The sequence below is a fragment of the Pteropus medius genome, unplaced genomic scaffold (genome assembly GCF_902729225.1).
Source record: "Pteropus medius unplaced genomic scaffold, Ma_sr-lr_union100, whole genome shotgun sequence".
Lineage (NCBI taxonomy): Eukaryota > Metazoa > Chordata > Mammalia > Chiroptera > Pteropodidae > Pteropus > Pteropus medius.
Window position 1 is genome coordinate 12,631,651 of NW_024340696.1, and position 22,500 is coordinate 12,654,150.

Sequence of the window (22,500 nt, forward strand, 5' to 3'; positions counted from 1 at the left end):
GGGCATGCATTTCATTGCTGTGTCCCCAACACCTGAATAAAATGCCTGGAATAAAGTGAGTGTTTAATAAATATTTACTGAATGAATTAAACCTAAAAGTATCAGCTTATTAGTTTGAAGAACCTAGGGGTCCATTTCATCAATTCAGTTCGGTTGGAAATATATTCTGCACTTTTTATGTTAATCAAGGCATATATTAGTTCTTACTTTATAGACTCATGATAATCCGATGGTCAATGCAAATTTGGGAAGCCTAGTTTGATCAGGTAGAACTGTTCTATGTTCAACACGTGCCTTCTTTTCCTCACCATAACTCCATGGAGAATTGAGAGAATCTTGATTCTCATGGGAACTGTACCCATTTCTCATTTGCTCTTTTGAAACCTCGTTATGACTTCTCACATTAAAAATCCTATTCAGGAGCAATTTATGTGACATAAATACTGGTCTTGCCAACATTCTACATTGAAAAGTGTAGAATGATGACTAAAACAAAACTGGAAAGTGAAGAGAACACAAGACCTGAAGAGTGAGGCAGGAAGAAGAAAAATTCCATTTTGGTAGCTCTCTGTAAAGCAGAATCCTTTATCTATCCATTCAAAAATGCTCGTAAGAGTCATTGAGCTTTAAAGGCTGTCTTAAAGCCTAATATCCCTGTGTTCTTTATCTTTATATATTTTTGAGAGCCTCGTAAGCCACAAGACGGTTTTAAACAGAAGAGGGACACAATCTGACTTACATTTGAGGGGAGATGGGTAGAAATGGGGCTGGGCTCTATTGTATTGGGGGAAGGTACCACTGGAGGGTGTGAAGGGCTTTTGTATCGCTTTCTCTCTGGAAGTTTAAATGCTCTCATTATCTCTACTATTCTGAAAATGTATGATATATGTGTTGGCATAGGTCTATTTTCATCTTTTGCATTGGGTGCTCAGGAGTCATTTAGTCTGGAAAGCTGTGTCCTTCAATTCTAGGAAATTGCCTTAAATTATTTTTTTGATGATTTTCTTCCTTCATTTTCTCTTTTCTTTCTTTTGAGAATGTCCACTTTTTAGACGTTGACCTTCTGAGAGTGCTACTTAATATTTTCGTACTCTCTTCTCTCCTGTGTTTCTCTTTTTTTGCTTTCTTTCCTGAGATTTTCCCCAACTTTACTTCCACATCTTTTATTTAAATGTGTGTATTTTCTTTTCCAAATTTTACACTTTTTTCAAATCCACAAAACAGTAAAGCCATTTCCATGAAAAAACAAAATGAAAAAAGACAAGCACCAAGAAAACATGTCCTTCTCTGCCAGAGTGGCATCAGGGCAAGACTATTAGAACCATAAAGGTGAGGAGAGTGTCTTCTCCTCGAGTATGTTAAGCGTAGTGTCTCTTGATGGTAAGCACTCGAATTTACTGTGTTGAATGAATGAGCAGTAGAATAAGGAGTGAGATGTCAGGAGGTTCTCATATATTCTATCATGTTGTAGAAAGCCTCAGAAATGACCACGTGATGGCTAGGTGAGTTCTAGAACCCCTGACCCTGAGAGAGGAAAGCGATACGTGAGGATGGTGGGTCTCTGGCTGGGTTGCCTTTGTTATGTACAAAGCATTCATATGTTAGGTGCTCCATCCTCAAAAGCACATCCTTCTTCTTTCCCTGTTGTTCCCGTTCCTGTTTATGGCACCACGGTGGTTGGCGAAGCCAGTTATTTTTTCCTCTGTACTACCTTTTGATTTCAATTTCTTCCCTATATCCCCTTTGCCATTATTCAAACCTTCATTTTTTACTTATCTCCTCCTGGGAGCCTTCTTACTTCCCAATTAGTCTCTGAATGTCTTTATTCTTTCATTTCTTGCTCGTTTTACACATGGATTTCATATTAATCTTCATGTTGCCCATCTTGTTTCAAAACTACCACTAGTTGCTCATTGTCTATTAAATTTTTAAAAACGTCTCAGTTTAGCATTCAAGGCTCTATGTATTTCCACAGTACAGACACAACTGACTACACATGCCTTCTGAGTGCTGCCTTCCACCTTCAAGCTTTTCTTCTTATTGTTCTTTCTTTCTGGATGATCACCTTTCATTTCTGCCCAGTGAATCCTTGAAGATGTACTACTGGGGTCACCTCCCTCGTGAAGCTTTTCTGATTCTCCCAACGAGGTGTAATTTTTCATCTTCCCCAGAACCTTGATATTGTTTTGTAACGCTATTGGTATTGATCATATTCTGCCTTGTATCATAGTTATTCGTGTACATGTTTTCTTCCCAACCCTGAGGGCGAGCACTAAACCTCATTCATTCTTACAAATTTAGTAAGTGCTGCCTTTTGCACATTATGGTTCTCATCACTGACCGAATTTACTTACACAACTCAGGTTGAGTGCCACTAAAATGGATCACATTAAGATTTGTTCGATTAATATTTATCTAGTGTCTGGTTTCTTTGTTACAGTTTATTATAGAAACAATGTCATGATTTATTAACCCATTGAATTTATGGTAAAGAAAATAATGCAAAATGTCTGCACGAGCTGTACCAGATGTTGATTTATCAAGATAATAATCAGAAAAAAAGCAATTCTATCCAGTACCAAAGCAGGAGAGAAAAAAGACCCAATAATATAATTCTAATGTAAGTAAATTTTACATGAAGGAATATAGAAAAATATTGTAGTATCAAAATAATAGCAAGTCAGCAATAAAGGTTATGGTACATGATATATAATTATAACACGTTCCATTCTGTAAAAAATGTGCAGTCTTTCTGAAATTTTTAGTTGTTGGTTCCATTTCAAATGGTAGTAGATTATCTCCTTTGTATGCACTTAGAATACTGACATCCCCCTTAAGATTAAAAAAATAAATCCAATAAATCTCTAAATTGTATTAATATTGGCTGTATTCTCAGAAGAAATTAGCATCAATTTTAGTTTAGATTGAAAAGTATTTTCAAAGGATGGCTTATGTGCAAGTAGTGGTAATGGTGCTTGAAGTAATTAGGGTGTTTAACAACCAGGCAGAAAAAACCCACTAATTAGTCTCATCTTCTTTTCTTTTTTTCCCCCACAAGGATTGGAAAACCTGGAAAATATTTGAGTCATCTACAGATTGAGTCTTAAAAAAAAAACAAAAAAACCACACACACACACACACACACACAAACAACAAAAAAACCCACAGTATCAGATATATTTGCAAAAATGATTTTCTAAGTCCTTTAGGTTTAAAAAGTTTAGTGTCTTGGACTAGCAGAGATTTGAAACTTCTAAGCTTTGGAGAATACAAGTCAGCTGGTTCCTGAAGAGACTTCAGTTCCTGAAGAATAGTTTATGCCTTTCTTTATAAGCTTTGGTTATAATGTCATCCTGTTATTGTCATCCTGATGCATTGACCATAATGATTTCTGATGAATGTAGATATATGATATATATTTGTATGTATATATATTTGTTATTTTTCAGTGAATCCAACTTATTTCCAAATGCGAATAAGTTCCACAGATTAGTCTGTGTTGCCTTTTTGTTTTCCTGAAATTGAGTTTGCTAACCTTTCTCTGGGAAAAAAACATTCAGCATTTATCTTTGTTCAATTCTGTTCCTTTTTATTGTTCTGGCCTGTGGGCTTTGCCTATAACATCTGTATCTGCTTCCCCCAGTCCACCGAGTGTAAGTATAACATAGATAGATGCATGCTGGTGGTTGTTTTTTGTTTAAACAGCTGAACACCTGGCTGCTCGTGTGCAGGTGCACAGATCTCTGCAGAAGGGATTTGAATTTAAGACAAACAAAAAGAAGAATATATGAAAGTTGCAGATGAGGGCTTGGGTGTTGGACCTAAGATGTTTCTGTGTTCGAAGACAATAAGGACATGTAAGTCCGTTACATGTCAGAGACTGTAAAATGCTGGTCATAGTGTTTCTGGAAAATTTCTTTACTAACATAAAGCTTTCTGTATTTGTCAGTGTGAATGAGTCTATTATATTTTATTTAGGTATTATTGTCCTCAATTTGCAAGGGTCACAAAGAGTTTTACACAGATGGTACCTAAAGTGATTTTTCTCATTGTGCTGAAATTAAGCCCTAAAATGCCATGTATCAAATAAATAACTGGTCCAATGCCATCACGATAGTTCAGAATTAGAAATGAAAATGGGAGAATGCATTTTGTGAAAAGTGTGTTTACATGTTCATTTTCCCCAAATCCAACAGTCATTACATCTTAAACAATAATCAATCAAAATAGTAAGTATTAAGAACATACTAAGTATCAACTGAGTGTCTGTCACATGTTCAGCATCATCTTAGATGAGATTTAGGAGAAGGAAAAAATACTTTATAACATCACAGAGAGGCAAATTAGACACAGGAAAGAGAAGTCAATGCAATATTCCAGGGAACCTAGTGGTGAACTAGTAAGATCGCTAGCTACACTCATTGCTTCAAGTAAAGTATTGACCTTAACACCTAAGAGGAGAAGGAAATAGACTTTATCTTTTCTAGAAGTTGAGCTCAATGTTCTTTTGGAGAGACATGGTTCATCTTGGTCATATAGTACCAATGGCAAATACCTGTGTATGTATGTATTTACTGAGCTTGTACCTCTCCCCTGTTAGACATTTTGCTGCACCACAGATGGCACATGTTCATCTCGCGGTAGTGAAGGGTTGACATCAAAGGCAAAGAAACCCTTGAAATCCATTCCTCTCAGCCCACAAGAACAGCTTCTCTCTATCACAGTGATGAAAGCCTGAGATAACAGGGGCATTCCCACCACTGTGCTCTCTGTTGTGGGCAGCTGACAGTTAACACAGGTGGGCGTAAGGTGCTGCCCATCTTTTGAAGGTTGTCTGTTGAAGGGGAATGCCATCCCTCTGGGACCGGTGCCCTGCTTTGGTCCATGAAGCTGCTTCTGAGAAGTAACCAGGTGGTGAATACTTGCCCAGCTCTTTAGAAAATCAGAGGTGGCTGTCAGAAGACCCACTACGAATCAAAGGCTGCTGGGCAAGGTGGCGAGTCTTTGAAAAGAGTGGTTGTTTGAGTGGTCACCTTGATTTTTGTTTTTGTTTTTCCCTCCCCACCCCCGGAGGTCAAATTCAATTGAGCTGCTGGCTCATCTACCTCCTTCCATAAGCTAGATGGGAGGAGGCTGGGTTTGTTCAACTTGCAGCATGCACAGCTAAAATGCATAAGAGAAGCAAATGTTAAATGAGTCTGCCATTCACCAAGCAAACATCATTTGATTTAAATTACACTGTGTTATTTTATCTTGACCCACAACCAAATGGAACTCATTGTAGTACATTTCACATACAAGATAGTTGGCTCATTAATAAAACCCTAGGAAGGAGACAAGAGTAAACAATGAAAACTCCCACGTATTAACACCATAATGTACTACAATATTTTCCCTTCTTTTCTTCAAAATCCTCCATGTAATTAAATCCCAAGTAAGTCAGTAAACAAATCCCTCAGATTCTTTTATTGCACTTTTTTTTTTAGTAGTGAATTATTTATTTTTCTTATTGCTAAGTAGCAACTAAGCACAAACTCCTGGACAGTATTGAAAGTTTTCCTATAGACAATAAATATTTATTGAATGGCTGTGATATGCAAGGCATCAGCACTCTGGAGTTATAGCAGTGAACAAGACAGATCACATATTACTGATAAATGCTATGATGAACATCAATCTGGATGAAGTAAAAAAGAGCATTTAGGTGGTGAGGGTAAAACTTATTAAGGAGGTTACAGGTGAGCTGAGACTGCAATGGCAAGATGGAGCCATGTTCACAATGACCTGGAGAAAGAGTGTTCTTGGTTAAGCCAATAGCTAAATAAAGACCCTAAGGTGGGAACAAGCTTAATAACCAGTGGAACATAACGAAAGCCTGTGTGACTGGAGTGTCATGAGGGAAGGCAAAGATTATTGGAGATGAGGTCAGACAGGTAGTGGGTTTTAAGGGACTGTATCACATTGTAGGCCATGACAGGGACTTGATTCTAATCTCAGTGCAAGGGGAAGCCATTGGATTGTTTTTTAAACCTTCCATATACGTTACCTTTTAAGAGATCGACTCTATTTGATGGATTGTGATGGGGCCAAGAGAAGAAGCAGGGAGTCCAGCTAAGTGGCTAGTATTGCAGTAATCGGGTGGTAGGTGATGGTGGCTCGGCCTGGGTATTAATGGGGGAGGTGGAGAGAGGTGGATTCGGGAGCTGTTCTGGAGATACAGTTGATGGGACTTAGTGAGGGCTTAGATATGGAGGGAGTCAGGGTGAAAGGAGTCGAACCAGAATCCTAGGTTTTTGCTTTACGGGCTTCTCTTCCAGCCTCCAAGGATTGAAGACAGGATAAAGGAAAGCGTGTTGAAAAAGGTTTAGGATTTGTCTGCAACTATCAAACACGACTCTGTAACCACTGTATAATATTATAGGGGGTTTCGTTCTCAATTAAACATCATCTTCTCCAACTTGGATATACTTCTCAAGCCACCTGCTCTCTTTCCTCTTTTCAACTTGAAATCTATGGATTATCTAACAACTCTGTCACTTTGCAATAACCCAACCTCATTCTCATTCATCTCAGTATCTGAAAGTGGTGTTAAGCCAATCATCCAGATGTCATTGGTGCCCACAGTACATGGTACTAGACATAGGCATTGCCTAATACATGGAATTGAATTGAAAAAGGATTCAGGGCAGTACCACTCAGTGTGGTCTACAGTCTTGTGTGGTTCTGTGAACTGTTTGTCATAAGCCATTGGTTACAGGACCACGGCCAGGTAAATTTGGAGATGAAGAGTAAATATTTAGACACTTTTATAGCAATTTGAAATTGTTGTGACATCCAAGAAGCATTTCCCTTTTCTACTAATTTGCTTGTATTATATTTTAATAAAATATTGGAAATTAAAACGAACAAGCAAACAAAAAAAGGAAACTGGTTTTTTACTTCAAATAGTTTGAGAGCACTGGTCGAAAACAATAGGCAAAGCCATTGCCTTTCCAAAGGAGAAAAGTGTATGTGGTAACATCACAGGACAGATAAAAGGCGTTGGGGAGAACAGCTGGTTCTTGCTTTTTTTTTTTTTTTTGACTTGTTCTAATCACAAGTGGGTTGTGGAGACGCCAGGACTTTCCTGACATGTGCAGCTTCTGTGGGTATCTGAAAAGTGGAATCGGGAAGCGATTGGAGGAATTCCAGGAATTTATATTATGGGGAAGCGTGAAGCTGAGCTTGAATAGATGATTGAAAACCTATGTGTGGAGAGGACCAATTTTATTATTGTCTCCTTCCAAGGAGTGTTCTATAAGCCTTTCCCAATGAGTGATTTGAAATTGGTGTTGCCATTTCAGAAAGCCGTGAAATTCAGAGTTGGAAGGCACTTCTGAGACCGTTTAGTTCTATTCCCTCATTTTACAGATGAAGTAACTGATATCCTAAGGATATCTTTTGAGAAGAAAAAGCCCCATAGAGTCCAGAAGCCAAGGATAAAAGACACTTGCTGATCTTTCCCACCACGAACTGAGCCAAGGTCGTGGGTGGTTTTTCACAATGCTCATTTTCCAGTGTTGTGATTTTGATTTACTTTCTTCACAAATCCACATCTCTGTGAAATTGGAACTTCTGAACCCATTTTTAGCCTCTTGTTTTGACATAAACCCAAGTTCCGTTTAGTTATAAATTTGGTCCGGAAAAATGCAATTGCGTGTCATAGCAGCTCTTTTCAGTTTGCACATCTGTCATTGGAAGTATTTGCCAAGAAAACTTCATGAGGTACCCTTCACGAGGAAACCAAGCGACTCACATGGTTTGTCTGCACCCCCTTCTTTATCCATTTCCAATACGATTTTACAAGCCTTTCATTGTTTTATTGAGGGTCGTCAGGGCTTAGAGGGCAAGAAGATGAGTTTCAGGGTCTAGGAAGAGCAAGGTTTGAGTTCAGCACATATTAGTTGGGTGATTGTGTAAATTATGTATCCTCTATGGGCTTAATTTACTCTTTTTTAAATGGGAGTAATATTACTTCACAGTGTTGTGAGGGTTAAAAGAGATGATATGCATAAGCACTTAGCATGGTGCCTGGCACAAAATAATTATTCAGTAGTGGTTGTAGGTAGGTATTGTATCTGACGAATGGAGATGCTCTATAATAAAAAGCTTCTATGGTCAAATGTTGAAAATATCTCCTTATGAAATTTCAAATTGCACATTAGAACATTAAAGGCTCTGAGAAGTCCTGTAGTAAAGTAAAATCTTTTTGCTTAATCTTGTATGGAACGTTTCCCAAACCTCACTGTGTCTTTTTCTTTTCTTTTTCATCTCTCCTTCCCTTTTTTTCCTTCCTTCCTTCCTTCCTTCCTTCCTTCCTTCCTTCCTATTTCATTCCCTTCCTTCTGGCTTCTTCCTCCCTCCTCCACTCCTCCCTCATTCCCCTTCCTCCTCTACTTTCCTTCATTTCTTTTTTCCTCCTTTCTTTTTCCCCTTTTTTCCTCTTTTCCTCTCTCATTCCCTTTCTTTCTTCTTCTCTTCCTTTTGGCTTCCCTTCCTTCTCTTCCCCTTCCTTCCCCTCCCTTCCCTCCTTTCTCTCCCTTTCCTTCCCATGTCCCAGAACACCCCTATGATTTTGCTGGCTTTGACCAAGGAACACTAAGGCCTACTATGAATGTCTGACTAATCCAACACTGGCACTCATCTATTGAAATCCCTACAGTTCTCCATCATATTTAAATGAAAAAAATATTGCCCTGTCTTGTACTTTGTCAACATCTCTGAAAAGCAGCTTTCTCTTTGTGGATTAGTGTGAATCTGATTAAATTTCTAGAGCAATGTTTCTCAGACTTTAATGTACATGGAAATCCCCTAGGGAACTTGTTATTATAAAGATTCTGATCCAACGAGTTTGGGGTGGAAACTGATATTACTCTAACAAGCTCCCTGATGATATTCTTTAGAAAAGTAGACTCTCAGATCTCACCCTAGATATACTGAGTCAAAATATACACTTTAGTAAGATTCGTGGGTGATTCATATAAAAGTTTGAGAAGCACTGGTCTAGATCAGAGTTACTCAAGTCTTAGCTCGATTAACATTTTGGGCTGCATAATTCTTCATCATAAGGGCTGTCCTGTGCATTGTAGAAGGTTTAGCAGCATCTTTCACTACTACTCACTAGATGCCAATAGCACTGCTCTTCCAATTATGACAAGCAAAAATTTCTCCAGAAGTTGATGAGTGTGCCCTGAGGTACAAAATTGACCCCAGTTGAGAACTGTTGGTCTTGATCCATCATTTTGTCTCATATTTCTGTTTCTGGGCCATTCGGAGATATTTTAAATGAGATAACCAAGTGAGATAACCAACTCATTTAAAATCGAGTTGTCTACCCATGGTTTCCAAAGCTGCTGCACATCAGACTCATTGTGGGGAGATTTGCAAATTCTGACTTACTAACATTGGGGAGAAGCTTAGAAATCTATTCTTATTATTTTTTTTTTTAAATAAAGGTAGTAATTTAGATTTATGTAACAATCTGTGCCAGGCACTGTTCTAGGAGCTTTACATACATTAACTCATTTAATTTTTATAAAACCCTGTAAGGTAGATATATTATCTTTATTTTACAAATGAGGAAATCAAGCCACAGAGTAACTTCTTAAGATTACAGAGCCAGTACTGAAAACTGATGGGAGGAGGTGGGGTCTGTCTACAGGGTTGGTACTTGGGTGCTGGTGGCCTGAGGATGGCTGGTATGGGTATTGTATAGCCTAATTCTCTCACCCTCTGGATAGTTACCCATTTTAATACTTGAAAGATTGGGCTACTGCCATTTTTCTTATGCCAAAAATTACTGAATTCTTCATTTCATCTGTGTATAGAAATATAGTTTGCCATTTAGGGCATTTTGATCTATTTTTCCCAGAAATCTGATTGAACCCATTGACTTCTTATGCCCCTCTATTACCCTCTTCTCCTCAAAGTGCTTGGCTTCTATTAGATAAAAGTTCATATTTTGAGTTTCCAAATAAAATAGAGGGGAAACGGAAATAGTATGTGCTTTCTAGTGATACTTTATGAATGAAGAAACAGTAATTTAAAAAGATCTAGGGTTTAAATGATTAACGTTAGTGTTATTGACACATTTAGTTTATTACAAATGAAGTAACTCATTTAGTCTCTCCAACAACCCCATGGGTAGCTACTACTATAACTAGCATGTTACAGATGGGAAAATTGAGGAACAGAGCGGTTGTGTAACTTGCCCAAAGTCATACAGCTGGCAAGTGGTGGAGCTAAGATTTTAACTCAGGTGCTTTGGCTCCAGAGTCTGGGCTCTGACCACTCTTACTGGCTTTTGGTTGGGATTATATTAACTCACTGTGGTGATGTGGATAGCCCTCTGCTGACCAGAACTTGTCATTTTCTATGTCTTTAATTAATAATAATAATAAAAAGTAGAAACAAAGGATGATTAATAAACACACTAAGTTTGATTGGCAAGATTTTTCAGTACATGGACTCCATGGAGGTGTGGGAAGTGTAGCTGTAAAGGTTCCTTAATCATGAAGCTATTAGGCAATGTGGTTGATAATTGCTCATGGTGCCATAATGTTGCCCTTCTGTAACATTTCCATATCAGAGGGGGGTTGATTGGAGTGACTCAGGAGTCAGTTTAAGGGTCTGTGGAAATACTAGCGTAGAGATTTGGGACCAAGGAAGCCTTTCAGAATCCCCAGATTTTGCAACAGAGTCAGCTGTGTCTACTGTCTAAATAAGGCTCTTATTTGTCGCTCAGCAGAGGGCACCAACCCTCTTTATGGAAGTGAATATTGCAAGTGAACAAGGTTTTTTTCTCCCTAGAAAACTGGAGATGAATAAGCATGGCTAGCAGCTTTTCCTCCCCACTGCTCTCTCATTCGAAGAGCTGCTAGCGATCTTGTCCTCAAATGGACTAAAAGACGTAGCTTCCAGCTTTACTGAAAGGAAGAACGATCATGTTTTCATCATTCCTTTTGACCTCTTCTGAGTATTCAGAAGGAATTCTGGCCAAGGGTTCCAGACACTGTGAATGTTGCTGTGGCTGCAGGCCCATAACAAATCCACAAAGCATCCCATTGTGCCCCATAGCTTGGAGCTCTTTTTGGTGAAAAGTGTGATCTCCTTTGAAGAAGTATTTCAAATCTCTGCTGAGTTGAGATATTTTGAAAAACCTAGTCTTTTAGAATCCTCATTTGAAACATAAAAAAGATATGAAAATCAATTAACTTCACACATGAAAAAATTCCTCATATGGTTAATCTACCTTTACATAATTTCTTGATTATGTTTGGAAGTAAATTGCCTTGATTATACCTTGGATGGAAAGGAATGTCTTCTAATTAATTTGAAACATGCTGTAGTGATGCTGATTTGTACCATAGGGTGATAAATTGGGTTGAAAGCAACAAGTTTCTCTGATAGGAATGAGCTATAGTGAGTTTTTATTTTATTTTTGGCTGAACAGTCAACTCAGAGCTCTGCTTTCTTAAAGGGACAAATTGAAGAATCTGTGCCTTATTTGAAAGTCAGGCTTTTGGTAGGACTATAATATGTGAGAGCATTTGCCAACTTTTTAAGGAAATAAAAAACAACAAAACAAATTACCAAGTTTGTAAACTGAGAAAGACATTGGCAACTACAAAGCTTAGAACTTTGATAATTTAGAGAACAATTATAAACAATATCCAATGGCTATTCTTTATTGAGAATAGTATCTCTTTTAATTTTAACTCACTTTCAGTTGAGGAAACTTCATAGAGAGGTTAAGTGACCGGACCTAAGTCACATTGTTGGTTAACGGCTAAGCCTTGTTTTAAAGCCAGATCTACTTGATTCCGAATCTATGCTCCTAATTGTTCAAGTCTTAGGTTCTTAGGAATCTGGGGGCTTCTTGTGTGACTAGTGGTGAATACTACATTGCTAAAATTAATCTCAATTTAAGTGGAGTAAATAACAAAATATACTTTATAAGTTTTATATGGTGTTTAGTGTACTAGGTCGTGCTGTGAGTTTTAATGTGGGGATTTAGATACCAAATAGCCTCCAGTTTCTTTTGCTCATAGTTATCTTAGCCTGCTCCCGATCCCCTTTAAATTTAGGGCTGATAAAAGATTTAATGCAATAAAAAGTACTAATCTTTGTTATGAGGCTATTATTCACTGATGACATTCTTCGAATATAAGTAGAAATATGAGATATTTATGTACAGGTTTTAAAGTACATTGTGTAATTAAAAATGATAAATTTAATATGCTCAATGAGCAAATCTTTGAATATTTTGCTGATAGAAATATAATAGATGATGTGGATAGGGTGGGGTGGTGGCTTTATATGATGTTAAAAAGATATATTTCTTTACTTTTTGTATCCTTACTACTTGGAAATCACATGAAAAGTCCTGAAAGTGTATGTGTGTGTGTGTGTGTGTGTATGTGTGTGTGTGTGTGTGTATTCTTTTAACAGAAGAGCTATAGTTTAAAAAAAGTCTTAATTTCATCTGGGAAAATCTTCATCAATGACAGGAGGGCCTGAAGATATAGGTGTGTGATGAAGCCAGATGTTTACTATATTTTGGGACATATTCAAAAGATGCTAAACATCTTCCAAAACCTATAATTGATTAATATGTAAATTACATAATCCTAATTTTCAAATGGAGAAACCAAGGCCTATAATAGTCAATCAGTTGTGTTAAAGATTATATGAAATATTCTAGAATTATCACTCCTTCCTGATATTTAATTCCTTTTTTTTTTTTTAATCTAAGATATCTAGCATTCAGGTAGATTTAATTCTTATATTAATTCCATGGCATAATATCACAAATATAGTAAGTATTCAATATTGAAAACTGGCAGTGTATAAAAACCACAGGAAAAACAAAACCTCCTGCCAACCCAGAAATCACCTCCAGAAAGGTAGAAGAGGAAGAAAACAGTTTTATTATTGAGTAAGTATTAAACCAGAATGCGATGTGCATTACAGGCTAAGAGATTACAAAGACAGGAAGAAATCTTTCGTATAGTCAAGGAGATACAACCCATTACATACATTGGTTCTCAAGATAACCAATAACTATTCCATAAGTAAGTACTTGACAGTGCTATTTGCCACACATAGTTCATCCTAGACTCACCTGGTAATAGGGATAACCATCTCTGTTTGCTTAATTGCTTTATCCAAAGGAAAAGTAAATTTCTCCTATCTTTATGACAGGAAGTAGGTTTGCAACAAGGCCTGAGAAAGTTAGGCCCCTATCCTCCCGTGACACTGAGACAAAGGGGCCCTATCTTTCTTGGTGACTACTTTTCAAAGAGATGGCTCTCAGATCCCTGAGGAAACATTTTTGGCAAGAGCCTTATGTGAAATAAAAAAAATTTTTTTTTTAACCTCCATGGCTGAAAGTATTCTTAAAGGAAAAAGTTTATTAAGCCACTGCTAGCAAAAAAAAAAAAAAAGACAAGCATGTTTGTCATCCTAGAGTCTTGCAAGTGGGAGGGAGAAAGATGTAAGCTGTTCAGAAAGAATTTCTGTTAGCTGTAGACAAAGGGGATGGGAGAGGATGTGTCTGGGCTCCTTCTGGGATAGGCAGAGACCAAGGAAGAAGTGTTTGCTCCCTTGGATAGGTGTGGGCAAGTGCAGAAAGTTCATGTGTAAATAAAAAAGGGGAGACTCCTGGGGTCTGAAGTCACCTGGCTATTCTCCCCTTAGAATAATTGTGGAAAGAGTCACCTGGAAATTAATATTCAATTCCAATATACACAGTAGTATAAGCCGTCTTTGGTCAGAGCTGGCCCACAGCTTCTCACGGCTTAACTGTCCTGTCTTTCTCTCTGTAATTTTACTTTAGGACACCTCAGAATTTTTCTTCTTGTCGCTTACTTAGGTTTTAAAAAGATTTACATACATTTCAAAGAGGCAAAGAAAGAGTTTATAAGCAACTAGTTTTCAAAGGTAAATTCTTTTTACAAAAAGGGAGTGGTAGAAGGTCTCTTCATTTTCTTTGCCTCAGGAAGGATTATATTTTTTCCTTATTTTTAATTTGTATTTACCCTTACACAAATAGCATCAGCATTACCTAGGAACTGTATTTAGGGATTTAAATTCTCAGATCCCAGCCCAGACCTACTGGACCAGAAACACTGGGGATGAGGCCCAGCAATCTATTTCCCAGGTAATGCTGATGCTCCCTAAAGCTGGAGAAGTTTTGCAGAGGACCGTTGACAGCAGTCCATGTGAAAGGATTTGGGGATGGCGAAGGATTTAATTTTACTTGCATTAATAGTTACCTGCATTTGCATTAGAGAGGCAGTCAGTCACCTGCTCGGCTAGCGTATGTTACCCTCAGTTAATTGGAAAGAAATTAAGAAAGCTGACATAAAGATATTGGATAAACTTCAGTTTAGCCAAGATTGTCAAATCTGAATGACTTGCATAATAGAGCGGAACGAAAGCAAAAGCATTCTGTATATTAAAAAAGCCCACCAACATTTATGTTCATTTGTCTCTAGAGTACATTTTCTAATTTCATATATGAAAAGTTGTCTGATTTTCTGGCAAATCGCACAATACCTAAATTAAGCAAAGCCATAAAAGAGGCAAGGGAAAGGAGACAATTGCACAATTTTCTCACATGCACCCTTTAACTTCAACTGGCCGTTTGCTGGGACCAAATCCATTCTTTATCAGCGTTTCTAAATTTTGGATGCCAATTGGAATCATCTAAAGATATATTTAAAGCCGAAATTGCAGGGGAGGCTCTGAGAGCGGTGGGCGAGGTGGGAACAAGGAATTCTTTGGGGGCATAAGCTCATGTGAGCAGTCTGGACAGTGAGCTCCTGCCCTCTCTGCAGAGCCACAGCCTGCCATGAACAGCAAAGAGGAGAACTTCAGAGACTCGTTGAAGTTCTAGGCACAGGGACTGAGGTGGGTTATTTGGAGTAGTTTGAAACGTTCTCATTTAAGGAATCTGCCCTGAGAAAACAGCTCGTATGCCTCAAATTTGACCCATCTCTGAAAGGCAGCCCTAATAAATTTGATTCTTGTGGCCACTGAGACGAATAGTATTCATGATGCAAACAGCCTCCCTTTGGAAAGTCCTCTTGAAGCAAAACTGGTAGAATTTGATTTTTTAGGAGCTCCTATTTTTCCTGTGGCAGGCCATCCCTGTATGTCCTGAGGATGGGGCCCAGGCAATAGCCCCCTTGCCCCCAGAGTACATGCTGCAGTATAGCCAGGAGGAACTGGATGCTGCAGGTAAAGTCCCACAGAGAACATGTAATAGAAAAGCAGGTATGAGCAGCTCCAAGTGAAATGCCTGGTGATGGGAAAATCAAGCATGTGTTTGAAGAGATCATAACCCAGGTGACCAAGGAGGCTCAGAAACAGATGGAGTTTGACAAAATCGAACTCCAGAAGGCTTTGAAAGAAAAAGATCAACTTACTACAGACATGAACCCCATGGATAAGTCTGTCTCTGATCTTTCCAAGGAATTGAAAAAACAGAAGGAGGTGATTGAAGTCTATCCCGAGAATGAAGAATCACTAAAGCAGTGACAAGCGGAAAATTCTGAGATGTTCTAAATTAGAATTACAGCGGCCAGAGAGTGAGACAGAGACAGAATAGTTAGCCTGTTAATAGCTGTGGACCAGCTCTGACAGAAGACTGTTCTCACACCGATGTATCTGTTGGAACTTTGGGTTAATTTCTAGATGGCTATTTCCAGAGATTGTCCCAGCCCAGCAGCATCCAATGCCAGGAGCCCACTTCTTGTTTACACGTGGGCTTTCCAGACTGCTGCTTATAGCCAATCCATAGGAGTGAACACTTTTTGCAGAATCCCAGTGCTGGCCCCACTACACTTTCTCCCATTACATTAGCCTATAGCTAATGTAAATTTTTTTCAGATAGCTTACATCTTTCTTCTCCCTTCCTCCTACTCAATGTATAAAAATGCTTGCAAACTCTGAGAATGGACATGTCTTTCCTACCTACCCATGCTGCTGGTGGTTTAAACTCCATGCTCCAAGACCAGGTTTGTTGTTGTTGTTGTTGTTGTTGTTGCTGGCAATGGCCTAATAAATGCTTTCTTTTAAAAAGACTTTGACCCATGGAGGTTAAAACTTTTTGTTTAATAGTGATGTGCTGATGACTACATATTAAGAATCAAAAAGGGCTTCTTTGTGACTTAGATGAGAAGCCAGCATGCCCAGCCTGGGGGGTTCTGGGGGCTCCAGTCGATCCTCTGTTTCCTGCTGCTGAAATAGTCAACCAGGTGGCTATAGTGACATTAGTGGCCATGATGATTAGGGCCAAGTGGGACTGGGGCAGCTCTGGCTTCTTCCAGAACTTGCAGGTTGTACTCCAAGGTTCGTTCTGGAAGGATGACATCATCCAGGTTGCCATGACCCAGAAAACGGAGTGTGACAGCAGACTCCACTGCCCAGATCCGTGTCTGAGGGACAGGCAGGCAGCCTTTCCACCGAAACCACTGGGGTGACAGGCAAGCAAGAGGATAAACTTCTACTCCTATTCTTTAAGTGCTCCTCTGAGTCACCCCACACGGTGGGCCACAACCTTGTCACTGAGACCTCCCACAAAGCCTCTGTGCCCCAACGCGCTCCTCATTGTCCTTTAGAGGGGCAGTTTTAGAAAAGCCAAATCTGGATCATTAAAGTAGACTTACACACACACACACACACACACACACACAATCAAAAAGGAAGGCCAGAAATACCAAGTGCCGAGGCTTGCACAGAAAAAACACGTCAACCTAGCACGTGAGGAAATTGCCAGGTGTGGAGGAAGGCCCCAGTGGAGGTGCTGGCTTTCCAGGTGAGCCTGGTAAAGGAGCAGATGTAGATCTGCCTTAGTCCAGGTGCTATAACAATGTACCACAGACTTAGTAGCTCATGAGCAACAGGAGTTTATTTCTCCTAGTTCTGGAGGCGGCAAGTCTGAGATCAGGGTGCCAGTGTGGCCAGAATCTGGTGAGGGCCTCTTCTCAGTTGCACACTGCTGACTTCTCATTGTGGCCTCACATGGCGCAGAGGGCATGGGGAGGAAGCAAGCGTTCTTGTGATGCTTATAAGGGCACTAACCCCATCCATAAAGCTTCCATTCTCCATACCTCCTCTAATTCTAATTATCTCCCCAATGCCGCATGAGCAGCTCCAGGCGAAATGCTTGGTGATGAGAAAATCAAGAATGGGTTCCACCTATTACCATCACATTGCGGGGGAGGGTTTTAACCTATAAAATGTGAGGGGAACAGGAACCTTTAGCCCATAATAGTGTTCATTTACTGGAGAAGGTCATTGAGCAGAAGACTAAAGAAAACCAGGAGAATCTGTGATGACCTGTTTTCAGGGGGGAAAACAGTGTGGATTTCACTGTTGTCTGTCCATCTGTCCTGGTGACCCTGTCTGTAAGCAGGTCTCTGGTACTTTCCTCTCTCGCTTTTTTTTTTTTTCTTTTGGTAGAAAACTAAGTGACCCTCGAAAATAAAATTACAGAAGATTAAGTATAAGATATTTTGACTTCTGAGAATGTTACACTTTTTCATGCTCTATTTGGCTTATTAAATGTTGATGCTAATCTTTAAAAAAGGAATGAAGAAAAAAAAGACACGCGCGCGCGCACACACACACACACACACACACACACACACAATCCAGAGTAACTACTAGCAGTATTTAGTTCTGTCCTTTTGTCTTCTCTCTATGAAAGTTAACTTTAAAAAAAAAAAAATCAACACCTACCATTCTCTTAAGAGGTCTCACTGAAATTAAAGCAGACAGGTAAAAATCATTCGATGTGAAATTTATTTTTCAGTGGACTGTATTTCACATATAGAAGAGTACACAGGAACGAGACATTTTGTATAATATTTAATTAGTAGCTGTTTGCTTTGTAAAGCCTGACGTGACCCATGAAGTAATCAAAATAATTATGGGCACAAATTGCGTATGCAAAATTGAGGCCTAGTCGGTGTCCTCAGGTACTTGGTTTACACCCCAGAGACTGCTGGTTCCCGACAATAGGGTTGTCAGGTGTGCGGCCCCTTGCTTGCTTTCTCTTTGCTTCAGTGCTTTTCTTCCAAGCAGCAGAGAGATTTAAAAAAATAAATAAATAAAGCACCTCACAATAGCAGAGGAGGAAGGGAAGTCAGGAGTTGGGAGAGTGCCTTTTGAACTGCCGACTAGAGCTTTTATTGCCTCTACCACACATTTGTTACAGTCAGGTCTTACCTTTTATTACTATTCAAGAGTCTCTCTTGCCATCACACTGATGATCTCGAGATTGTGACTGTCTTATGTCGCTTGTGTTTTTCCTATAGTACTGTCTCTAATGTTGAGGATGAAGCAGGTACTCACTCTAAGTGACTGAAGGGCTGTGGTAGCACAGCAGGAGGGGACTTGGAAATTACTTTCATGTTGCATTTTTCTACATACCTCCTAGGAGGGTTAAAGGAGAGATGCAAAGAGAAAGAGTTAATATTCCAAGTTTGTTAAAGTAGTGTTTTTTGATTCTGCGGTAAGATAAGATCTTTGTCAAGAGAGGAAAAGATATCCCGAACTCTTTTTAATGCCGCTCCCCAACATATCAAGTGGGGGCCTCGTTGGATTAAAACATGGAAATTTCCTGACTATAGAGGTTCCTCCCTCCACCTAGGACAGGTAGGGCATAAGACTTGATATCCAGTGGAAGATAATTTGTACAGGAAATGGGAAATCCACAGTCTGCCCCTTCTGGCATGGGGTGGGCATGGGGAGATTTGGGAAAAGAGGAGAGAAAGAAGGAAAGTTAGGAAGGGGTGAAACACAAGGTTTTGGTCTCATTTCTTCTGGGACTGACCCCTGGCGATGCAGGGGGGGTGGGGCAGGAGAGAGAGAGAGAGATTGAGAGAGAGAGAATGTGTAATGCTAGCAGCAGGTTTAGATTCTGGGTGTAGATATGTTTTACAGACTGCCTTTGCAGCAATCTGTGGGCAGCTTCAGCAAAGGACACTGGTCAGCACAGCCAGGTTAGGCAGAGGAGGCCCTGGCTCTTTTAAACTAGCCTTAATTCTCAAGTTCTTGAAAGGGACCTAGAGGTTCCTCGTGCCCCCAGGGCTGGCTGCTAGATTTTACAGAGCCTGTCTGGGGGATCTTGGCAGAAAAGGTTGCTTCAGTGGGCAGAGGATCCTGTGTTGCTCAAGACAGCAGGCAGGGGTCCCTGGCCAGGCCTCAGGGGCGTGGTCCATTTGTGCCAGCAAACCCTGAGTTACACAAGCCACAGACTTTGGAGGCACATACTCATGCCTCAGCAGTCTCCAGTCCAGGGGTCAGCCCAGCTCAGGCCCTCTGTAGCAGACTCCAGCTGACATCTAAGATACTCCGGCCATCTCCCCTCTGACCCCATGAGGTCACATCAGCCTTGTCCTTCCTCTAAGGTGCCATCTTAGGAGGAGCAAGGGAAGAGGGGTCAGCCTCTGAAATACTGAGCATTTATCCAAGTCATCCAAGCCGAGACGCGATTCCAAGAAAGACTAAATTACTAGGCTGGACAAACATTTCATTTTTTCTTCTCCTGCTGTCAACTGGGTGAAGGCCTCTGAGAGAAGCCAGATCAATTACAGAGGAATAAAAAGCCTATTTGTTTTTTGTACATCTGAGTATAGTGTAAGTGAATATTGATCCTGCTACAGCATATGTCTTATGTTCGAAATTCATTAGTAGTGAACATTTCTCAGCTTTCTCCTGATTCTCCAAAGTGAGACCTCTGTTTGTAAAGGCGTCAGCAGGAGGCAGTGCCTCTCGAGGTGAAGGGAATGTGGGAGGCAACCTTCCTGGTCACTTCTAGTGAGCTGAGCACAGGAGAACCGGCATGGCAGTTTGATGGAAGCTGCTAGCAAGCAACTTCGAGCAATCAAACAAATGGGCTTGTTTTCTCAGAAAAATCCCCTACTCTGCTCTCCTATGGTCGGCCGAAATGTCTCATTCTGCATTCAATGCCAATACCTCTCCAGGGAGGAGGATAAAAGCCATTTTGAATTTAAGTTTTTAAACTAGAAGTCACCAAATCTTTCAGCCATACTGTGGGAACGAAAGAGGTTTTCCATCTCCCATACAGATAATGAGCTTTTCCAGATGCTGTGTGTGTGTGTGTGTGTGTGTGTGTGTGTGTAGCTTTGAAAGCAGCGTTTAGAAAAATGCAAAGTAGTTTGAGAATTAGAAACATCATAGACATAGAAGACCCAGCTATGCCCTGGCATGCAGAAAGGCTATTAATAATATGCAGGCAACTGTAAAAATATGAGGTGACGAGATTTTCCTTAGGTGGTTGTTAAATCCAGTCTTCAGTTTTTGAGCACGCACCAACCACAAGGCCAAGTTGCATGCGGAGTGCTACCAAGTGACTCTTGTCATCAGGAATGTGCTGGTTGGAAGGGGCTGGGGGGACTACCACTTATGATTCCGTGCCAAGAACTTGTACATCTTTTCATGTGATACCACATTTACCTCTCTTACTATCCCACGAGGTAGAGATTTGTGTATTGATTCTGTTGGTAAGAAACCTGAGGCTCTAAGAGTTTAAGTGATCTACCTAGATCCCCAGCTGATGGGTGAGAAGGTCTGAATTCAAGAGTAGACCTGATTTAAGACCCATGCTCTTCCTGTGACCACACTGCCTCCCCTTGGGAGAGGTGAGGAAAATCTCGCAGAGGGCTCTAACAGTTGCACTTTGTACTTCTTTGTAGAAAAGATCTCATCTATAAATTTAAAAATTAAATATCTGTTTTCCCTTCTACATGGTGAGCAAAGGAGAGCTGAGACCATGTCTGTTCTGTTTACTACCTTCTCGATAACACAGGACACATGTCTGGCACATAGTACACACCCACGTTTTTCACTGGGTGATTGTAAGTAGGCAGATGATATTGGAGCCCAGAAGGTACTAATGCGAGTGTTGGGGATTGTTTTTTGCAGATAAATAAGCTTTCTGATATGTTGTTGATTCATTTAGAAAATGCATTCCCTTTTTTTTTCCCTAGATAAACTTATAGTTGGTTTGTGAGATTCTTTGATATTCATACTAACTAAAAACTCCTACATGATTAATAAAAGTGTAAGACATGTCAAAAGACAGATGGGCCAACTGCTGGAGTAATTACTGTTAGAGTTTTCTGAATTCCTTCCTCCCCTTGCCTCATATTTTTCTTTTTCCCTTTTACAGACTTGGTTCCTAATAATTGGATGTGGGCTTTATGAAATTTGGTGGGTCAGGAAGGGAGTGGGACCAATGGTTTGAGCTTGAGGGCTCCCTTAAATGGCCAGCAGCTGAGATTCGGGAGTGGCATGGAAATTGATTGAGCTGCAGTCATATACTCAGAAGAAATGAACAGGGAGAGAACAGGATATATTGCACGAGAGGTGAAATGGGAGTCCCTAAGAGTAACCTGATTACCCAGGTGCCATTGCGCTGACTAATGCCTTGCATCCATCTCGAGATCGGCCTGTCTCTTCCCCTTCTGGCTGATTTCTAAGCTGAAAACGCAAAGGTTAAGCACGGAGGGAGGCCTGGGAAGCTGCGCATCTATTTTAATAGGGGCGGATATTATTTCTGCCTCAGCCATTTTCACCTGGAAACCACATGGTGGCAATGTGGCATCATTCCTTGCGCAACCTTAAACCACAGCCCGACTCCAGGTAAATTCAATTGCTGAGCAATAAATTGGGAGATGCAGAATGGTATTGGTTTAACCAGCGAACATTATACTTGTATTTGGTACTACTGATTGAGTTTTCCATGATATAATACAGCACACTCTAGGAAAAGTAATACGTCTTCACCCCTTGTTAGAACACTTGTGTAATTCAAGCAAATAAACGTGGACACAGCCTGAATTCATCTTATAGGGTCGGTTTTCCTCAAGATCAGAACAATTTGTTTCATTCCATCCAGCCAATACCTGCTTGAGAGGACATTTAGTGTCATAAAGGAAAATACCCACCAAGAAGGAAACTGAGAAGCCAACATGACATCACCGTGTTGCCAGGCTCAGCTCTGAAGCCTTACCCCTCCCCTGGTGGGTTCTCTTGGAGGAAACTATTTTCCAATATAAGCATCTCCATAAAAAACTTTTGTTTGAAGTCGTGAAATGTTCCTAAGCAAATGATATTGTTGGGAAACTTTTTTCTCTTCATTAGGAAACAATCTGTGAGGACACGTTCAGGGCCGAGTTCTTTCAGCAGATTCGTGAGTCCTCTGATTTCCAACTGTGGGGGAAAAGAGACTAAAATGACATTCTGCAATGCCATTAGTGCAGCGGGGTCTGGAGCCTCGCAAAGCACGATGCACTTAGGTTAAATACCGAATACCTTTCGCTGACTTTTAAGATGAGGTTATAGGTGTTAGAATTGTTCTACCTAGAAAAGGTTCAGGTGTAAATGAGTTGCTTTTATGAAGAGGTTAAGGGAAAGCATGTCACT

General features: G+C 40.0%; 1 long non-coding RNA gene across 1 annotated transcript; it reads left to right on the forward strand.

Moving 5' to 3' along the window:
• Positions 1 to 574: 574 nt before the first annotated feature.
• Positions 575 to 3,955, forward strand: LOC120606138 (uncharacterized). The gene is made up of 2 exons (XR_005653834.1): positions 575 to 2,620; positions 3,059 to 3,955. It is a non-coding gene; the product is annotated as an uncharacterized LOC120606138 (long non-coding RNA).
• Positions 3,956 to 22,500: the final 18,545 nt, after the last annotated feature.